Raw genomic sequence first — 23048 nt, forward strand, 5'->3', positions numbered from 1 at the left:
AGGGGAAACTCTCCCGGTATTGATTTCTACTTGTTATTGATGCTATTGAGTGAAATCGTTGAACCAAGGTATATGTTCAGATTGTTATTCATCATCATATCACCTCTGATCATGTTCCATATGATGTCTCGTGAGTAGTTCGTTTAGTTCTTGAGGATAGGGTGAAGTCTAAATGTTAGTAGTGAAGTATGGTTGAGTAATATTCAATGTTATGATATTTAAGTTGTGGTGTTATTCTTCTAGTGGTGTCGTGTGAACGTCGACTACACGACACTTCACCTTTATGGGCCTAGGGGAATGCATCTTGTACTCGTTTGCCAATTGCGGGGTTGCCGGAGTGACAGAAACCTAAGCCCCCGTTGGTATATCGATGCAGGAGGGATAGCAGGATCTCAGAGTTTAAGGCTGTGGTTAGATTTATCTTAATTACTTTCTTGTAGTTGCGGATGCTTGCAAGGGGTATAATCACAAGTATGTATTAGTCCTAGGAGGGGCGGTACATTAGCACAGGTTCACCCACACAACACTTATCAAAACAATGAAGATTAATTAGCCGTATGTAGCGAAAGCACTAGACTAAAATCCCGTGTGTCCTCGAGAACGTTTGGTCATTATAAGTAAACAAACCGGCTTGTCCTTTGTGCTAAAAAGGATTGGGCCACTCACTGCAATTGTTACTCTCGCACTTTACTTACTCGTACTTTATTCATCCATTACATCAAAACCCCCTGAATACTTGTCTGTGAGCATTTACAGTGAATCCTTCATCGAAACTGCTTGTCACCACCTTCTGCTCCTCGTTGGGATCGACATTCTTACTTATCGAAGATACTACGATACACCCCCTATACTTGTGGGTCATCAGAGTGTCATCATAATAAAACTAAAATAAAAAGGCACTCCTTCATGGTATGAGATTGTTGGCAGGCACCCGAGGATTCGGTTAGCCATGGTTTGTGAAAGAAAGGTTGGAAGGAGTGCCACACAAAAATAAAAATAAAATGGGAGCCGCTCTTTGAAGGTTTGTCTGGCAAGGGGGTTAGAGTGCCCACTACCATTCGTTGACAACAACAAACACCTCTCAAAATTTTACTTTTATGTTCTCTATATGTTTTCAAAACCAAAGTTCTAGCACAAATATAGCAATCAATGCTTCCCTCTGCGAAGGGCCATTCTTTTACTTTATGTTGAGTCAGTTTACCTACTTCCTTCCATCTTAGAAGCAAACACTTGTGTCAACTGTGCATTGATTCTTACATGCTTGCTTATTTGCATTCATCATATTACTTTATGTTGACAATTATCCATGAGATATGCATGTTGGAAGTTGAAAGCAACCGCTGAAACTTATATCTTCCTTTGTGTTGCTTCGATGCTTTTACTTTGAATCTATTGCTTTATGAGTTAACTCTTGTGCAAGTCTTTTGATGCTTGTCTTGAAGGTACTCTTCATGAAAAGTTTTGCTATATGTTATCTATTTGTTAGCAACTATAGATTATTGCCTTGAGTCACTTCATTCATTTCATATGCTTTGTAATAGTATGATCAAGGTTATGTAAGTTGCATGTCACTACATAAATTATTCTTTTTATCGTTTACCTACTCGAGGACGAGTAGGAAATAAGCTTGGGGATGCTGATACGTCTCCAACGTATCCAAGCTTGTTTTATGACAATACTTACATATTTTGCTTGCACTTTATAATATTTTTATGCGTTTTCCGGAACTAACCTATTAACAAGATGCCACAGTGCCAGTTCCTGTTTTCTGCTGTTTTTGGTTCCAGAAAGGCTGTTCGGGCAATATTCTCGGAATTCGACGAAACGAAGACCAAACATCATAATTCACCGGGACGGACCAGGACACCGAAGGGAAGTCAGAGGGGAGGCCTGGGGCCCCCACACCATAGGGCGGCGAGGGCTACACCCTGGCCGCGCCGGCCTGGTGTGGGGCCACCCTGTTGCCCCTCATGCGCCGCCTCTTCGCCTATATAAGCCCTTTCGACCTAAAAACGCAATACCAATTGACGAAACTCCAGAAAGACTCCAGGGGCGCCGCCGCCATCGCGAAACTCCAATTCGGGGGACGAAGTCTCTGTTCCGGCACCTCGCCGGGATGGGGAAGTGCCCCGGAAGCCATCTCCATCAACGCCACCGCCTCCATCATGCTCCGTGAGTAGTTCCCCCATGGACTACGGGTTCTAGCAAGTAGCTAGTTGGTATTCTCTCCTCCATGTACTTCAATACAATGATCTCATGAGCTGCCTTACATGATTGAGATCCATCCGATGTAATCGGTGTTGTGTTTGTTGGGATCCGATGGATGATACATTATGATTAGTCTATCTATAAAGTTTGTGAAGTTATTGTTGCTGCAATCTTGTTATGCTTAATGCTTGTCACTAGGGCCCGAGTGGCATGATCTTAGATTTAAGCTCTATAATTGTTGCTTAGATTGTATCTACAAGTTGTATGCACATGTCACTGTCCGGAACCAAAGGCCCCGAAGTGACAAAAGTCGGGACAACCGGAGGGGATGGCGGTGATGTGAGGATCACATGTTTTCACCAAGTGTTAATGCTTTGCTCCGGTACTCTATTAAAAGGAGTACCTTAATATCCAGTAGATTCCCTTGAGGCCCGGCTGCCACCGGCTGGTAGGACAAAAGATGTTGTGCAAGTTTCTCATTGCGAGCACGTACGACTATATATGGAAAACATGCCTACATGATTAATGATCTTGATGTTCTTTCTTAATGCTTTATCAATCCTATCAATTGCCCAACTGTAATTTGTTCACCCAACACTTGTCACTTGTTATTGGAGAGTTACCACTAGTGTAGATCGCTGGGAACCCCGGTCCATCTCTCATCATCATATACTCGTTCTATATGTCATTGGAAGTAGTATCGACTATTTTCTGGTGCCATTGCTCCTGTGCTACTACTGCTGGTGTTACTGTTACTATTGCTCTCATATTACTGCTGCTTTCACATCACCCATGTTACTAGTGCTTTTCCAGGTGCAGCTGAATTGACAACTCAGTTGTTAAGGCTTATAAGTATTCTTTACCTCCCCTTGTGTCAAATCAATAAATTTGGGTTTTACTTCCCTCGAAGACTGTCGTGATCCCCTATACTTGTGGGTTATCACTACTGTTGCTCTTAAGCTTTACTTTCTCTAGGAACTGGTTAAATTGATTGGGGACGCCATCTCTACAACATATATTTGCCAAAGTTTAGACTAAGTTTATGACAAATTGAGTTCAAATTTTAATTCAACATAATTAAAAATCTAGGTGAACTCCCACTCAAAACAATATCCCTCGCATTGTCTTAGTGATCACATGAACCAAATCCACCGCACCTAAGTCCGATCATCACGAGACAAGGTGTGATTTCAATGGCGAACACTCAAAGTGTTCATCATATCAACCATATGATTCATGCTCTACCTTTCGGTATCACGTGTTCCGAGATCATGTCTGTACATGCTAGGCTCGTCAAGGCCACCTTAGTATCAGCATGTGCAAAACTGTCTTGCACCCGTTGTATGCACTTGTTGATTCTATCACACCCGATCATCACGAGATGCTTCGAAACGACAAGTCTTGGCAACGGTGCTACTAAGGATGAACACTTTATTATCTTGAGATTTTAGTGAGAGATCATCTTATAATGCTACCTGTTGTGGATATACTTCATGGGTGTACCATCGACAGTGCCTAGATCCGGCAAGCCCGGGTGGCCCACAGATGGTGATGAGGCATGTGGCCCATCGGGCGGCCCAGTTGCTGTTGATCCTGACGGAAGATGTCCGGCCCAGGAGCAGGGAGCCGGATCCGACCGACCTCGAGGAGGAACCCGGATCCACGGAGGCCCATTAAGGGACCCGGATCCGGTACGACATAGATGGAAGGGCAGATCCTTGGCGTACACGGCAAGACATTGTACCGTAGTTAGGAAACCTGTGTTCGGGTAGGACTCACCATGTAAACCCTAGATCCGTGCGCCTTTATAAGCCGGATCCCGGGAGCCCTAGAGGCAGAACCTCAACTCATTGTAACATCGCGATAGCGCCCAGATAATTCCAGACAAGCAGCACAGTAGGCCCCGTCATCGTGCGGGTGTTCCGAAGCTGGGTAAATCGCGTACCACCGTCCCGTGTGCACTCCGCCCTATGGCCCCTACTTCTTCTCCCCTCGTGAGGATCCCTCCTCCGAGGTACCGTCGATTAGGCAACGGCGCTGGCGCCCACCATGGGGCCTCGCGGCGTCCGGAGGCCGGAACCGGGAGGGTTCCGCCATGGGAAGCTACGACGACACCATCGCCGTGGGGCGCGTCCTTTACGCCGGAAATCTGCCGATCGTCCCTCCGGATGAGTGCCGGATTCCGCTAGGACAAACCCCGTCAAGCTCTCCATCGTCCCGCCTGGCGGCATACACATCTTCATCGGGGAAACCGTCGATTCCGACGGAAACCCACTGGTAAGTAACGCAGACGCGACCGCCGCCGAGCTGGACGCAGTCGCGAAGATCCGATCTGAGATGCAGGAGCTTCCCAAGGAATATTCCGCCTCGGATCTAGAAATTTCAAAGCCCACCCAATCCGCCCCTGAGCAGGAAATAACGGTGGAAGACCAATGCAGATCCGCCTGGGTCTCCCAGGTGTTAGAAAAGAAGAGGTGCCACTTCGTACACTTCTTGGCCCATACCGCCGGAACCGCCCCTCAAGAAGATGGAGCTGGTCGCGAGCAGGTCGAGGCACCGGAAAACGACGATGTTCCGGATCAGGCCGAGCCTGTCGGAGAAAGCGAAAATCCGGCTGAAGAGTCGATTTTGGGCAATCTGAGCCCAATTTCCGGGGATACCCCCTCCATGGATACTGACGAGTTCAACCGCAAGCTAGGGGAATACGGTTTCGGTGATCAGCCTGAAGTTGACTCCGCCCAGCCTAAGCAGGTACTTGCAACTGTAGCGGCGCTGGGAGAACCCGGATCAAAAGGAGCAACCACCCAATCCGACCCTCAGACATCCCGTCAGGGATCTCCAATGTCGCGGGAGCGACCCCGTAAGGATTCTTCCTCGGAGGACCTCCTGTCGCCTGAAGAGATGGTTGCACAAGCAGGCATGGATGCAGTTTATCGCTCGGACATTCTTAACAAACCCATCACTCCCGAAGACGTAGAAGCATTAGAAGCTAAGAGACTGGAGATGCTGGCCACAGCCAAGAAGTTTAAGGACACCGCAGCCGCCATGCTGGAGGAAAGGAAGCACGCCGCAGTTTTTGTGGAAGACTTCATCCAGCCGCGAGCAGGAGGTAGACGAAGGACTGGCAAAGGTCAAGGAACTCCGAAAGCATTGGGAGGACAAGATCGTTGAAGCTCATCACGAGGTCGAAAGGGTCCGGCGTGAGTTGATAGCTCCCCGCAGGATCACCTTCGCAACTCCAACGGAGCAGCAGCCGTTCGCAACACCAAAGGACAACATGACGAAGGCTGCAGAGATCTTGCAGAAAAAGAACGAGGAGATCGACATCGACTACGTTCGCACGCTCGTCGCTTCAGCAATGAGGCAGCAGCGCAAGGCAGACACTTCGCGCAAGTTGGAATCTAACCCGGAGCATTGCGTCTCCACTGCGCAGAAGGACGCCTACGACAATCACCATCGAGATGACGAATCGCGAACCGGATCTTCGGAACGCAGAAGGAAAGCCAGAGATCACCCAAATCCAATCCCCGTCCCATCAAGGAAGCCTCCGTCAGATCCAAGAAAGGGAAAGGATGCAATGTACTCTGGACGGGACAAGTACCGCAACCCCTCTCCTCCGCCCAATGGTTACCCGCGTCCCCCTCGTCGCCGTAGTCCAGCCGGAAACACCAGGCCCCAGGGGCATGGTGGAATTGTTATCCGCGACAACGTGCTGCCCTCAAGAAACAGAAACAGGGAGCGCACGCCGGAACCCCGCCGGAACCAGAACAACGATCATGAGCCCGAGCCTAGGAGGAGTCGGAATGAGGAGCGCGACCCGGAGCCTCGCCGGAGCCGGAACGACCAGGGCAGCCAGCGCCACGGCGAAGGCAGCCACAGGAGCCGGAGCCAGCACCGGGAAGGCCGAGGAGAATCTGAAGGCGGAAGCAAGAAGTCGGATCGACCCCCTCGCAGGTCTCCCTCACCACCACCTAGCGGTGGCGGCGGAGGTGGAGGCGGAGGCGGCGGCCGGAGATCTCGCTCTCGCTCACAGTCTCCTCGCCACGGCCCGCGCGACGCGCGGGAACGCCTCAACGAATACAGAACCGACTACATCGGACCGAAGTGCTTTGGCAGGATGATTCAAGAGGAACCAAAGCCAAGGATGAACCTCAAGCTACCCGGAAACCTGAAGCATTATGATGGCACCGAAAGGCTCGGACACCTGGATTGAGGATTACTATAATGCAGTAACCTTTGCCGGAGGAACCCCTAATATCGCCTGCCGCATGCTCCAGTTGTACCTTGTAGGTCCAGCCCGCATCTGGCTCAATGACCTTGAGAAGAACTCCATCTTTTGCTGGTTTGACCTGAAGACCGCTTTCGAGAAACACTTCAGAGGCACCTACAAAAGACCTGCCACGGCAAGCAACTTACAAGCTTGTATCCAGAAGAAGGGAGAATCCTCAAGACACTTCCTCACACGATGGTTGGCATGCAGGAACGAGTGCGAAAATGTCGACCACACCACCGCCATGTACGCCTTCATTGGTGGACTCGCAGAGAGGAGGATTGCCGAGGCATAAGCTCACTTGTTTGGCTAACGCAAATAAACCGACTTTGGATGAAATGATCTCCATTGCCGGTGCTCATACCGCCGCCGATGATGACGCAGGCGGTGATCTCGCAGCCACGTAGAATCCCCCTACATCAACAAAAGAAGAACCGTGATAACGGCAACAGCAGCAGCCATAAGCGCAAGAATCCTGATGACCAGAAGAGTGGCGGATCCGAGATGGTCGCCATGGCTTTCCAACGCGGAGGTCCAGGAGGCGGAAGAGGACGCGGCCGTGGAGGCGGAGCCGGCAGGGGTCAGCAGCGACGGCACTGAGGTCACAGCTAGCGGATCCCGCGCCCCGCAAACCTACGAGGAATACAGAGACATGCCCTGCCTGGCCCACCTGGATCCGGTTACAGGGAAGTCCACTCACACCAACCGCAACTGCAAGTGGGTCAATGATCTAAAGAACGACCCGGAGGCAGGATACAAGCGAGCCCGGAAGCACCGCCCACGCGGCAAGGGAGGCAAGGGCAAGAACAAGGACAAAGAGGAAGACAGTTCCGAGGCGATGGATGAGGATGATAACTCGCCGGATCCCAAGGCAGGGTCCGCAGGTAAATCCAACCCATTCGAGAAAAAGAGCGTGGGGGCTTACCACACCTTCCTCGGAACCCCAACAGTCCGCGCTACCAAGTCAGCTACCCGGATCCTGAACGCCACAGTTCCGGCCGTGCCGCAAGATGTCGTGGTCGGAAGTCCCGTGCACTTTTGACAGGAAGGATCACCCCGCCATTGTGCCAAAAGAATGCTACGCCTTGGTTGTAAGTCCCCGCATAGACGGGTATGACTTCTCCAAGTGCCTCATGGATGGTGGAGCCAGCCTTGAACATCATGTACCTGGAGACTCTAGAGTGGATGAACCTCACCAAGGAACAGCTCAAACACAGCAACACTGAGTTTCATGGCGTGGTTCCGGGTAAGAAGGCGAATTCCCTCGGTAGCATCACACTTCCCGTGGCCTTCGGCGATGTTCACAATTTCCGCGAAGAGAAGATCACGTTTGAAGTTGTGCCCTTCAAGAGCTCCTACCACGTCATCTTCGGCAGGCCCACCTACCACAAGTTCCACGCAAGAGCGTGCTACATCTACAACAAGCTCAAGATTCCGGGTCCTAAAGGTATGATTACCGTATCCGGAGACTACAAAAAGGCTCATGAGTGCGAGTTGGGCGAAGCCGCCTCGCAGTCTCGTGATATCCGGAGAAGAGCCGAAAGGCTGCTGAGCCGCGGTGGATCCGACCGAAATGCGACCACCAAGAAGCGTATCTCCGAGCACAAAAACTCCTTCAAGGCCGCGATAGAGACCAAGAAAGTCAACTTCAAGGAAGGCGATGATTCCAAGCAGGTCTCGCCGGAGCCAACATGGACCCCAAATAGGAAGACGCGCTCGTCGAGTTCCTCCGCGCTAACATGGATATCTTCGCATGGCAGCCTTCTCGACATGTCCGGAGTACCAAGGGAACTCGCCGAGCACTACCTCAACATAAACCCGGGGCTAAACCGGTGAAGCAAGCTATGCGACGCTTTGGAGACAAGAAGCGCCGCGCCATAGGAATGGAGTTAGCAAAGTTACTAGAGGCAGGTTTTGTAATAGAAGTTATCCACACTGATTGGATCGCAAATCCCGTCCTTGTACCCAAAAAGAATTCCGAAATACTAAGAATGTGCATCGATTACTCTGGATTGAGCAAACATTGCCCGAAAGATCCGTTTCCCCTGCCGCGCATTGACCAAGTCATTGATTCGACGGCAGGGGCGGAACTTCCGTGTTTTCTTGATGCGTATTCCGGTATCACTCGCATCCGGATGAAGGAGTCTGACCAAAAAGGCGACCTCATTCATCACCCCGTTTGGCACTTACTGCTATGTTACTATGCCCTTTGGCTTCAAAAACGCAGGTGCCACCTACCAACGTACGATGCAGCGGTGCTTGAAGGACCAGATTGGCCGGAACGTACACGCCTACGTCGACGACATCGCGGTCATGACTCGGAAAGGATCCGACTTGATCAACGATCTCACAGAAACCTTTGAGAATCTCCGTCTGCACAAGATGATGTTGAATCCGCCGAAGTGCGTCTTTGGCGTACCAGCTGGAAAACTCCTTGGCTTCATTGTCTCTAATAGGGGCATTGAAGTGAACCCGGAAAAAATCAAGGCAATTTTGTGCATAAAAAGGCCAACTTGTCTCAAAGATGTGCAATGGCTTACTGGTTGTGTCGCAGCAATCAGCAGGTTTGTTAGCCGTCTTGGCGAGAAGGCACTACCCCTGTACAAGCTACTGAAGAAAACAGACAAATTTGTCTGGGACGAGGCAGCAGATGCAGCACTTCAAGGGTTGAAGGAAATACTCACCTCCCCACCCATCCTAGCAGCTCCAGGAGAGTCAGAGCCTATGCTCCTTTACCTGGCAGCTACCAACAGAGTCATCAGCCTCGTCATCGTGGTGGAGCGACAGGAAGAAGGTCACAAGTATGGAGTCCAAAGGCCAGTCTACTATATTAGCGAAGTCCTTACGGAGTCCAAACAGCGCTACCCTCACTTTCAGAAGTTAGCCTACGGAGTTTTCCTAGGCAGCAGGAAGCTGAGACACTACTTCCAAGAGCACCCAAGAATGCAGCCGTGAGCAAGGCTCCGCCGTCAACGATTCTCAACAACGCCGACGCAACAGACGCACAAAGAAAATGGGGCATCGAATTATCCTCCTTCGACATCAACTACAAAGCCAGGACCGCGGTCAAATCTCAGGTCTTGGCAGATTTTGTCGCAGATTGGACAGAAGCTCCGGATATGAATTTGGAGCCGGAACCTGAGACATGGGTCATGCACTTCGATGGATCCAAGCAGCATCAAGGCTGAGGAGCCGGAGTCACCCTGAAGTCCCCTACCGGAGAAGAACTGCCGTATGTTCTGCAGATACACTTCGAAGCTACAAACAATATGGCGGAATACGAGGCTCTACTACACGGATTGCGCATCGCCAAGGAGATAGGGATCAAGCACATTATATGTTGCGGAGATTCAGTACCCGGTGGCACAGCAAGTAGCCGGAACCTGGAACGCCAGAAATTCCGTCATGGCGGCCTACAGAGACGAAGTTGACGAGATCGCCAAACATTTCCTCGGATACGAAGTCAAGTACGTCAGGCGAGATGACAACACAGCGGCAGATATGCTATCCAAGCTCGGATCCGGCAGGAAGCCAATTCCGCCTGGAATTTTCCTCGGAGCATCTCCGGATACCCTCGTGAAGGGCGCTAACCCGGAAAACCCAGAGGTGGCAGTATCTCCGGCTAGAGAAGTGATGGCTGTCACTCCGGCTTGGACACAGCCTTTCCTGGACTACCTCATCGATCAGAAGTTGCCAGAGGACGAGGTCCTCGCGCGACAGATCATTAGACGAGCAAGATCCTACACAATTGTTGATGGACAGCTCTACAAACGAAGTGCAACAGGGGTATTTCTTAAATGCGTCTCCAATCAAGATGGCATTGAAATCCTCAGAGAGATCCATGCAGGGATCGCGGGCATCATGCCGCTCCCGTGTCACTCGTTGCAAAAGCTTTTCGGCTAGGTTTTTACCGGCTCACGACTAAAGAAGATGCCGACAAGATAGTCAAGACCCGCCGAGGTTGTCGATACTACGCTACTCAACCAAACGCTCCAGCCTCAAGAGCCGAAGACCATACCTATCACCCGGCCGTTTGCGGTCCGGGGGCTCGATATGGTTGGTAAGTTAAAAAGATCATCTCCCGGCGGTTTTGAATATCTTCTCGGTCGCCGTTGACAAGTTCAAGCAAGTGGATCGAGGCAAAGCCGTGAGAGAAAGCCGACGGTGCTACGGCACTAAAATTTGATCCGCAGCCCTCGTGATGAGATTCGACATCCCACACAACATAATCACGTATAATGGCACAAACTTCGCACAGAGGAGAATTGAAGGATTATTGTGAGACAAGAGGGATTCGACCGGACCTTGCATCTGTGGCTCATCCACAATCCAATGGTCAAGTTGAAAGGGCTAACGGCCTAATATTATCGTGAATTAAGCCACGCCTTGAAGAACCGCCGCGACGAGCAGCCGGAGCCTGGGCCGACGAGTTGGAAGCCGTTTTGTGGAGTTTACGAACTACCCCTAACAGTTAACAGTGGTTTACCCCATTTTTCCCGGTATACGGATCCGAAGCCGTGCTTCCCTCCGACATCATCCACGATTCACCGCGAGTTTCCGCCTTCAATGAAGAAACAACCGACGAGGCCGCATAGCCTATCTCGTGGACCCGATCGAGGAAGCTCGGAATTTAGCTGACCAGCGCTCCGCCATCTACCAGCAGAAGCTCCGACGTTATCACAGTCGTCGAGTTCGGAATCGCTCTTTCATGGCAGGAGACCTGGTCCTCCGCCTTCGGCAGGTGAAAGACCATAAGTTGCAGTCTCCATGGGAAGGACCCTTCGTCGTTAGCAAAGTGCTTCATAACGGATCGTACTACCTTGTTGATTTCCGAGAGCTGAAGGACAGACCCGCTAATTGGCACCGGAAACGCAAGTGTGAGGATCCGGATGACATCTACGATGAGACAGATCGTCCTTGGAACATTGCACAGCTACGTCCTTTCTACACTTAGCGTATTTTTTCCGAGTTACAAACTCTGTAATAGTTATACATGATCAATGAAATAAAGCTTGTGGTTCACTCTTTGAGTCTTTTACCTCCTTTACTTGTTCATTTTTAGATCGTGTATGTTTTCCGACTAAAACCGCAGAGCTGGATTTTTCCGCCTAGGCGAGTATAAAAGTTGTGATTTTCAAAAATCGTCCTTTAGGACGTAAGCTTAAGTTTTCTGATTAAATTGTTATCTGTTGCGAACTCGTGGATTCCTAGTAGCGATTTCCGGCACGTATGCTTGGGGGCTTATTTCCGCGGTTATTGACGGATTGCCATTGGGCTTCGTCGCCGCTGGCGAGTGTTTCCGGCTAAGGTCTTCCGGCTCGCGGAAGGTCAAGCGGGCAAGCCGGAAAACAACGAAGTCAGCACTTGCTTTCCGACACAAAACGAAACATGCACATAATATTAAAGGATAGCAGGATAAGTGTTTCCGCCCCATGCATAGTTGTTTCGTCCCTAGCTACTTAAGAATTTAAAGTCTTATTACAAACCCACTCTGGGGCCAAAATGATGCAACTTTGTTTCATTGTTCAAACATGAACTCTACTCGGAGTCCTCTTCTTCAGATTCCTGGTAGGCGGAGCCGTCGCTGTCGCTGTCGCCGGAGCCGGCCTCGGAGTCATCACCAGAGCCTTCTCCGGAACGCTCGATGCTTGACCCGGAGCCTTCCCCGTAATACTCCGGCTCGCCTTCTTCCTCCTCCGCGTTGGAAAATCCCTTCGGCAGATCGTATCTGTTATACCAGAACGAGTGGTTCACTCGCCTGACAAACAGCTGCTCGTACCCTTGGGCTTCCGAGAGGATGGCGCCTATGTTGGAACCCTCTGGAGCTCCGCGCGCAACATCCGCAAAATTGAGCGAGGGGAAGTGAGCCTTGCAGGTGGATAAGACCAAGGAGGCGACTCCGCGCGCGGAAGATTTCTGCCAATCCTTAATGAAGTCCGGCACTTGTTCCATTAGCTTGGTCATCGTATCGATCACGGAAGTTTTGGCCTTCTTCAAAGACAGAGTCTTGGCGATTCCTCGATAGGCTTCAAATAACGCGTCAATGGAAATCCGCGCTTCGTCGTATGCCTCCGTCCTCTTCAGGTTTGACTCTTTTGACCACTCGAAGCCAAGGCTCGTTGTGGAAGAAGGAGGTCCAGTTCCGTTACGAAGAGAATAGCATATGAAGTAGTCGGAGCAACAACACGGAAAAACGCTTACAGAAGATAAGCTTGTTGATGTCCTCCGCCTCCGCTTCTAGAACTTTGTTTTTGCCCACCAAGGAAGTCACACGACTCTGGCTCTTCTTGAGTTTATCATTCAGATCCGCCAGGTCGCGGGCATGCTTCTCGGAGAGCTCCTTCCTCTTCTCATTCTCCTTGTCGGAGGATTCTTTGATGAAGGTTTTTAGAGACTCGTTCTCCGCCTCCAGCACCTTGACTTTGGCGGACAGATCATCGAGCGTAGAGTGCTTGGCAGTTTCTTCTACAGGCGGAAAAATGCACATATTATGCATCTTGAATAGTTATATCAGCACAAGAAAATCAAAGTCCGGATTTCGTACCTTGGAGGCGGGTCTCAAGAAGCTGGATAGCCTTTTGGCTGTTTTCCGCGTTCTGACGCAGCCCTTCGATCTCCGTGATCTGCTCCACCACATGAACGCGTAGATCTTCGTGTAATTTCCGCGTGGTCTGAGAAGCAGAGAGGAGTTAATCGGATATTACAATCTTGGGGGCTGTCGAGGAATTCAAAGTCTTGAAGGTATAAAATTGTAAATTTCCGCCTAAGGTACATCTTGAGAAAGCATCGGCTAACACATGTTACACGGAAATGTCTGACCCAATGCTTGGGGGCTAGTATTACCTGCCGCACTTCTTTGTGCTTGGCGAAAAACACTCTCAGACCGTCCTCCAGATTGGTGAGCTCTTGCATCTCCTCATCCGACTTCCCCCAAACCTTGTTCAGCATGGCGGAAACTTCCGCGTGGCGCTGTGCGAGGGTAAGCTTTTGCAGAGACTGAGTCGGGCGAGGGTCGACCCGAACCGCGTTGGAGGCTTGAACGAGCTTTACTTTCTCCTCATATTCTTCCTCCGTGGGCTCCGCGAAAGTGGCGCCTGGTTGATCTTGTGGAGGAGCAGACGAGGAGGCACCCTTGGCGGAATCGCCGTGGTCGGCAGGATCTTCCGGAAGGTCATCAAGGTTGATGACATCTTTGGGATCCGGCTTGGAGGCAGACGAAGCATTGGGTGGGATCTCCACCTCAGGAGTAACAGGAACTGAAGCCGGAGACGGCTTGACCTTCTTCAAGACCCTTGGAGCCTTGGGGGGCTGACTTCCGGAACTTCAGTAAAAGGAAAAAAGCATAACAATTAAGTAAGGGTTTACTTGTGAAGCCAGAACGTGGATCTCGGAAGCAGACACTTACCCGGAAGGCTTGAAGAAGTGCTGGATGGCTGGCTGCCCCTTGTTGCTGGTGTTAATCAGCTTGAGGCGTTTCTTTTCCGCCTCCGCTTTCCGAGTAGCCGCAGTGCTAGGCACTTCGCGGGCGCGCTTAGCGGCGGGGCTGGAAGGAGCATGCCTCTTCCTCTTAGGAGGGCGCGGAGCTTCGTGAGCTTCCGCCTCTGATGCAGCTTCCGGATCCGTGTTGCCGGTGGAAGGAACCTGGAGGAGAGTTCCGAGTTCACTTTCTTCAAGGGCCTCGAGCTAGTGCACAGAGTTAACACTTAGACAAAAAAGTTTGAATGCGAAGAAAAACAATGGACTAAAGTCAAGACGACGTACCGCGGTTCCGGAACCATTCATCTGAATGTCTTTGTTGCACACGTGAACGTGAAGTTCACGCGGAATCTTGATGAGGAGCCGGATCCTCCTGTCGATGGCGTCAGCGGAAAGATTTTCTTTTGTGGCGCGCATTGGGTTGTCGCACCCTGTGTACTGGAACATCAGCTGGTCCCTGTGTTGGAGCGGCTGGATCCGCTTGGTGAACCAGGAAAGGGTCAAGTCCTTCCCTGTCAGCCCCTCCTCCGTTAGCTTGCAGATCCGCCTGACGGCGCGTGTGAGCTGGGGCGACTCGGAGAGGTGGGGGCAGTGCGACCATGCCGGAAGCTCGGTGGCGGGGTAGTTCTTGAACGGTGGCAATCTCCTTGCGCTCGCTGGGTCGGAGACGTCCTTCAAGTAGAAGAAGCCCCCAGACCAGTACCGCGCAGATTCGTGGCGGTCGGTGTGGGGGTAGACGCGGCCCGGGCGGATCATGAAGGTGATGGATCCGCATGTTGCTAGCTCGGTGGACTGCCGGATCCTTTCCTTCTTGACAGTGAAGTAATATTGGAACAGGGAGAGCTCGGGAGTTACCCGAGATGGCCCTCGCAGAGGGTGACGTGATTGCTGATCGCAAGCACGCTATTCGGAGAAATGTTATGGGGCTGGAGCCCATAAACCTTCAGGATCTCCAGGAAGAAGTCCGAAGGCGGAAATGAAAAGCCCCGCTCCACCAGTGCTTTCGTCAGCACCATCTCGTTGTCCTCCGGAGCTGGGGCTAAGGCGTTCGGAACTGACCTCCAGCTTCCGGGTTGCAGGAAGCCCTCCGCCTCGAGGTTCTTCAGCTCCATCTCAGTGGTGGTGCATGGCCACCATTTTCCCTTGGCTTCAGCATCTCGTTGACGAGCCTTCAATTTTTTGGAGGTGATCTCTTCCGCCTTGTGCTCCGCCTGATCCTCCCCGGAGGCTTTCTCCGGGTTAGCAGAAGTCCCTTCAGCCTCCTTGCCGGAATCCTTTGAAGGATCCAGCCTGACTGGGACGAAGGGTGGAGGGGTGGAGGAGATTGGGGTGGCCAGGATCGGTTCAGAGGTTGGAGGCGGAGTCGTTGAAGACATCTGAAGAAGAGACATTGGCGGAAAACGTTGTTTAGTCGGATACAACATCGTCGTCCCCAAGTTCACCCCTACCAACTACGGCGCGAGGGCGAAGCTCGAAAACTCACCGTAATGGCTTCTGCGGTGGTCGGAGTCGCCGGCGACGAGGTTTCCGCATGGTGGCTCGCTGACGTTAAGAACAGGATGAACTCGGTACGGCGGCGAAGCAGCTCCGGCGAAACTCCGGCGAGATTCCGGCACGGCGGAGAGAGAGCTCGAGGCGGCGCTTCGCAGAGAGGTAGAAAGGGGGTGAATGAGGATTAGGGGTCGACGGCGGATATTTATAGGCCGGTGGGACGAGATTCGTGCTCCGCATCCTGTGGTCGGAACGCAAGCGTCGCACCGTTGGATGCGTGACACGTGTCCCAAACCCTAAACGGTAAAAATGGCTAGAGATAAGTTACCGCACAAATCGCGCGAAAATGGCGCCAGAATTGGCGGAACCGTTTGAGTCTTTTAAGATTCCGGGTAATCGCGTGAAGATAAATAGTTCTCATTCGCAAGGTGGAAGTAATCCGGAAACGTATCTCGAACCGTCGATGGATGAAGTCTTGCAGGATGGGAGCATTTTCCGACTAAAGGTTGGGAAGAGAAGAAAATGTGAAGTTGGAGTTCTTCAAGTTTCTCCGTGTTGCCAGCATTGCCGGAAACCATGATGGACTAGCAAGGCGGAAACAGCAGGTGAAACTCGGAGAACTCTGGGGGCTACTGTTGTGGATATACTTCATGGGTGTACCATCGACAGTGCCTAGATCCGGCAAGCCCGGGTGGCCCACAGATGGTGATGAGGCATGTGGCCCATCGGGCGGCCCAGTTGCTGTTGATCCTGACGGAAGATGTCCGGCCCAGGAGCAGGGAGCCGGATCCGACCGACCTCGAGGAGGAACCCGGATCCACGGAGGCCCATTAAGGGACCCGGATCCGGTACGACATAGATGGAAGGGCGGATCCTTGGCGTACACGGCAAGACATTGTACCGTAGTTCGGATCCCGGGAGTCCTAGAGGCAGAACCTCAACTCATTGTAACATCGCGATAGCGCCCAGATAATTCCAGACAAGCAGCAGTAGGCCCTGTCATCGTGCAGGTGTTCCGAAGCTGGGTAAATCGCGTACCACCGTCCCGTGTGCACTCCGCCCTATGGCCCCTACTTCTTCTCCCCCTCGTGAGGATCCCTCCTCCGAGGTACCGTCGATTAGGCAACGACACTACCGTCGTGATCTAAGAAAAATAAGATGCATAAAAGGATTAACATCACATGCAGTTCATATGTGATATGATATGGCCCTTTTGTCTTTGCGCCTTTGATCTTCATCTCCAAAGCACGTACATGATCTCCATCATCTTCGGGCATGATCTCCATCATCGTCAGCGTAGTCAAGGTCAATGGCGCCGTCTTCATGATTGTCCTCCATGTAGCAACTATTACAACTACTTTGAAATACTACTCAACATGAAATTTAAAGACAACCATAAGGCTCCTGCCGGTTGCCACAATACAATAATGATCATCTCATACATATTTATCATCACATTATGGCCATATCACATCACCAAACCCTGCAAAAACAAGTTAGACGTCTCTAATTTGGTTTGTATATTTTACGTGGTTTAGGGTTTTCGAGAGAGATCTAATCTACCTACGAACATGAACCACAACGTTGATACTAATGATGTCAATAGAAGAGTAAATTGAATCTTCACTATAGTAGGAGAGACAGACACTCGCAAAGCCTCTTATGCAATACAAGTTGCATGTCGAACGAGGAACAAGTCTCATGAACGCGGTCATGTAAAGTTAGTCCGAGCCGCTTCATCCCACTATGCCACAAAGATGCAAAGTACTCAAACTAAAGATAACAAGAGCATCAACTCCCACAAAACCATTGTGTTCTACTCGTGCAACCATCTATGCATAGACATGGCTCTGATACCACTGTAGGGATTCGTTGCATAGAAAACAAAAAATTTCCTACCGCGAACACGCAATCCAAGCCAAGATGCAATCTAGAAGACGGTAGCAACGAGGGGATTATCGAGTCTCACCCTTGAAGAGATTCCAAAGCCTACAAGATGAGGCTCTTGTTGCTGCGGTAGACGTTCACTTGCCGCTTGCAAAAGCGCGTAGAAGATCTTGATCACGGCGCCACGAACGGGCAGCACCTCCGTACTCTGGCCACACGTTCGGTTGTTGATGAAGACGACGTCCACCTCCCCGTTCCAGCGGGCAGCGGAAGTAGTAGCTCCTCTTGAATCCGGCAGCACGACGGCGTGGTGTCGGTGGTGGTGGAGAAACCCGGCGGAGCTTCGCTAAGTGTGCGGGAAGTGGAGGAGCGGGGCGGCTAGGGTTTGGGGAGAGGGGGGCGCCGGCCACTTGAGGTGGTGCGGCCACCTTGTGCTTGTTGGGGTGGCCGGCCCCCTCCCCTTGGCCCTCATTATATAGGTGGAAGCCCCAAGTGTTGGACTACAAGTCTCCGAATAAGACCCGAACCCAAAACCTTCCATGTGATAGGGAAACCTACCCAAGGTGGGAATCCCACTTGGGGTGGGATTCCCCCTTCCATGTGGGGGGGTGGCCGGCCCCCTTTGGGGGAGTCCACTTGGGACTCCTCCCCCTCTAGGGTTGGTCGTCCATGGAGGTGGAGTCCCTTTGGGACTCCGCCTTCCATAGTGGTTTCTTCTGGATTTTTCTAGAACCTTCTAGAACCTTCCATAGAACCTTCCGGATCATTTTAAATCTCATAAAATGACTTCCTATATATGAATCTTATTCTCCAGACCATTCCGGAACTCCTCGTGATGTCCGGGATCTCATCCGGGACTCCGAACAAATATTCGAACTCCATTCCATATTCAAGTTCTACCATTTCAACATCCAACTTTAAGTGGGTCACCCTACGGTTCGCGAACTATGCGGACATGGTTGAGTACTCACTCCGACCAATAACCAATAGCGGGATCTGGGAGATCCATAATGGCTCCCACATATTCAACGATGACTTTAGTGATCGAATGAACCATTCACATACGATACCAATTCCCTTTGTCACGCGATATTTTACTTGTCCGAGGTTTGATCATCGGTATCACTCTATACCTTGTTCAACCTCGTCTCCTGACAAGTACTCTTTACTCGTACCGTGGTATGTGATCTCTTATGAACTCATTCATATGCTTGCAAGACATTTAGACGACATTCCACCGAGAGGGCCCAGAGTATATCTATCCGTCATCGGGATGGACAAATCCCACTCGTTGATCCATATGCCTCAACTCATACTTTCCGGATACTTAATCCCACCTTTATAACCACCCATTTACGCAAAGTGGCGTTTGATGTAATCAAAGTACCTTTCCGGTATAAGTGATTTACATAATCTCATGGTCATAAGGACTAGGTAACTATGTATCGAAAGCTTATAGCAAATAACTTAATGACATGATCTTATGCTACGCTTAATTGGGTGTGTCCATTACATCATCCATACAATGATATAACCTTGTTATTAATAACATCCAATGTTCATGATTATGAAACTAATCATCTATTAATCAACAAGCTAGTTAAGAGGCATACTATGGACTCTTTGTTGTTTACATATCACACATGTATCAATGTTTCGGTTAATACAATTATAGCATGGTATATAAACATTTATCATAAACATAAAGATATATAATAACCACTTTTATTATTGCCTCTTGGACATATCTCCTTCATCATACTCCGCCTGGAATGCACCGATCATATCACCCTCCATTCCGTCGCTCGAACTGCTGCTAGACGAAGGCATGGCGTTGAGAGGAGTGGAAATGGAAAGTGGAGGAGATGAAGTGAGGTGTGGAATGAGTTAAACCATATGGGGGTATTTATAGGGGGTGGGGATGAAATTTTGGGATTTTTGGCATTTTTTTCGATTTTTTTGAGCCAGCAACGGCTACCCCAACGGCTAGCTGAGGTGGACGAATCAGATCGCGCCACCTCAGCTAGCCGTTACCCCCTCCCTCTCGCCCCGCTGGTGCCAACGCTGCCGCCTCCCTCTCGCCCCCCTCTCGCCCCCCTCTCGCCCCCCTATCGCCCCCAGCGCGGGCGGCAGCCGGGCGGTAGCGGGCGCTACCGCCGGGCGCCCGCGCCACCGCCCCGCGCTCTCGTCTCACCCCCCTCTCGCCTCCCTCTCGCCCCGACGCCGGCGCTACCGCCCCTCCTACCGCCCGCGTTGGCACCAGCCTTAGATTTTCTCCGATGCTTGTTTTTCCGTTTCGTTCCAAATATTTATCATCATCATGCATACATTGAATCCATGTTTTTGACAAAATAAAATTATTTTTATAAGCCGTTATTATTTTCGTTTCCTTCTCCTATGGTTCAATAAAACCCTCCCTTCTCCTTTCTTTTTTTAATTAAAACTAAATACCAAAACAAATATTTCGAACTTCACAAAATTATTCTAATACCAAAATATAGTTTTCCAAATCTGTCAAACCTCTTCTTCTCATCATCTTCTTATGTCTGAAGAATTCAGCAAGAAAAGAAATGAAGAAGCAGCAAGAGAAGAAGAGAGAACAACCAGCTGGCCACTTCCTTGTTGTGAACCCACCGAAGCTAATCTTCTTTTTCTGTTGTCCTCCTCCTCACGAAGAGAGCATGAGCTCTCTGGCTCACGCAAGGCTGCGTGCATGCCGTGCCGCACCAGCTCTTCCAGATATTTTTTTGGTCACCCTCCACAGCCGCCCAACACCATCTGCCTCCACCTGCTCCCCTCTTCTTTCCCCTCTCCCAAGTCGAATCCGAGAGAGGAGAAACCCCATCGAGCGCCATCGCAGCAACCTCGACCTCGCCATCGATCCGCCAGCTCCGGCCATCCCCTGCTGATCTGAGACTACCAATAGCTTTGCCTTGATGCCGCGGTCCTCCTTAAGCCAAGAAATCGAGCCGGGGCGCTTTATATCATCGCCAGCTTCGTCGTTTCCTCTCCGACCACGGCAAAGAAATCTTTGTTCCCGACCGCCTCCGACCTCGTCCACCCTCGCCAAGGTGTTCATCTTACTCCTGGTGAGAAGGCACCCCTATTCCACCTCTTCCCTGTCATGTTTGCTCTTGTTTGGCGTCGCCAAAAATCTGACGAAACTGTCATGATCGACGGTTTTGCTTCGTCTTCAAGTTCGGCAACCCCCGGCTCGCCTCTGGTTCCTCCGCGCGTCCGCGCTGCTCGTCGCCAACAACCGCATGACCCTGCACCTCCCGCGTCCTGGTTCGTCCAGCCGGCGAGTCCGTCTACGACCACCGCGTCCGCCACGGAGATCTCCGTCAGTTTCGTCAGTCCGCCTGTGGCCGTCCGTGACGTCGTTTCCGCGCTTCCTTCCATCTTCCCGAGCACTTCGCTTCCCCCTCGGTGAGCTCCTCTTTCCGTCCCGGCTTTCTTCGTTTTGTTTCCGTCGCCATGTCCACAACGTGTGCAGCGACCTGCTGCTGCTATTGCTGTTCGCTCGCTCACGCTCACACTGGACGCGCTGTATCTCGGCACTTCATCTGCACCTTGCATGCTCACGCACATGGCAGCCCTCCCAGTTTGGTCACTCGCCGACGCGTCTGGCTGCCTTCCATCCACCAATCAACGCGCATGCTTCAGTCAGATCCATGACTAGCATCGTGTCAGCCAACAGCTTGTCTGCATGTTTACCTAGACTAGCTGGTTGGTCCCTGTATTTTGCTCAAACCGTTCTGCATCCAATACAAATCAAATCCTGGAGCTTAGCTAAAGTGGTTCCTTCCTGTGTCGTCATTCATCTAATCCATCGATCAAAATCCAGGGAAGGCAAAAGGCCATGTTCTCTGTCTCTGTTTTAGCTTCAGACCTGTCTTTTGTTTCAGTTTCAGAAAAACTAGCAAACAAGGCATCTTCTGTACATAACCACACGTATCCCTGTCACTAGTACAAACCAACGATTACGTGTCGACGTGTCGCAACTTGTCGCTGGGGTATCGACAAGCAGACAAGTCGTGACAAGTCGTGACAAGTCGTGACAAGTGCTAGACTTGTCGGTGTGTTGTCGACAAGGAACTACTAAAAAATACTAAGTAACCAGCCTATCAATTTTGGTATACTGAAATATATATTGATGGCATAGGGAGTGGAGATAAACCAGGGGAGAGGTGGAAGCGGCGGCGCCAGGGGAGAGGCCGCTGGGGGAGGGAAATGCGACCAGAAACTAGGTCATAGGGTTTCAGGAGGATATTTATATCCCAGGCATACAACTTGTCGTTCGACCAATTGACCTAGACAAGTCGAGGCTTGTCGCCGACAAGTCAACTTGTCGATCGACAAGTTCAACTTGTCGTGTTGACATCAGAGTTGCGACACGTAGACTTGTCGTGCGACAAGTCTAGACTTGTCGAGCGAACACTTAATCGTTGGTACAAACCATTCAATATCGTTGCATCTGAACCAAACCGGAGTTCATTCCACGTTGCCTCAATTTGTCCACTGCTGCTATCCAGATGTGGTTCTCAGCCCTGCAAGCTCTTCTTTTATTTTGTGAATCTTGTTTATTTTATATCTTTTGTTTCATAAATCTAAATACTGCAAATGATATGTCTATTTTGATTAAGAAAATACGAGGAATAATAATATGCCATCCATGCTTGTCGTTGCATTATGCATCATGTAATTTCGTGATAGTTGCATCATCACCTAATAGAAAACATATGGAATATGTGGGATATTATATAAATATTGTCCCGGTTCCATTTAAATTTGTGTAGCTCACCCATGCCATGTTTATGCCATGATTAACAACATTTAATTTACGGGATAGAAAAATAACTCGAACCTAATAAATGTGTGTCGGGAGTTCGACTCCGTTTAATATGGATAAGTTGCATAGCATCATGTTTGCCATGCCATGCATATCATCTTGATCATGCTGGTTCTTCTTCCGTAGTTATAAGTTTTGCATCCGATGTTTGTTGTAGCATTTCCTTCGTCCCATATAGGATCGAGAAGTGGTGATGTGAGATACGACGAGTTCGGTTGTTCCTCGGCAAGCTTTAACCGACAAGCATTTCCTAAACTTCTGTCTCTGCAGAAGTCGCTCACCTATTTTATTTTGCCTTCTCCCTTATGCTATCCTTGAGTTGCGTTCTTGTCACGTGTCCCTTCCACTTATTACCTCAAGCAGCCTATATTGCCTCCACCAACCTCCTACAACTGTTGTTTGGTTATCGGGTCTGCCTTGCGAGTCGTAGTGCATGCTAGTGTTGTTTTATCTCGTTACCGTTATCGCCATCTTATCAGGTTATCGGTTGGGGAATCATGACACGTGGTCTATGGATATATTGTTGGAGATAATCATGCTTTACTTATTGTTAACAACTAAAATGGTAAGGAGAGGCATCACTGAGCCCCTTTGCGAAAGCATCGGAACTTTGACTCACTAATGTCCCCTAGGACCCGAGTTCTTGTCATCTGTTCCAAAACTGAGCGCTCTAACCACACGTGGGTATGCCTATGGGTCTCCCCTCGACCCCGGAATCTACAACTTTGTCCAGTGGACACAGTTAGTTTGCAATGTTTTACCATTTGTTGTTATGTGCATGCCAGCTTGTTACTTGTATACTTTGGGAAGACCCTGGGTGCCGTGTATCCCTTGTTTCTGGTATGCACGTATAGGTTTGCGGCC

The sequence above is a fragment of the Lolium rigidum genome, chromosome 1 (assembly GCF_022539505.1).
Source record: "Lolium rigidum isolate FL_2022 chromosome 1, APGP_CSIRO_Lrig_0.1, whole genome shotgun sequence".
Classification (NCBI taxonomy): domain Eukaryota; kingdom Viridiplantae; phylum Streptophyta; class Magnoliopsida; order Poales; family Poaceae; genus Lolium; species Lolium rigidum.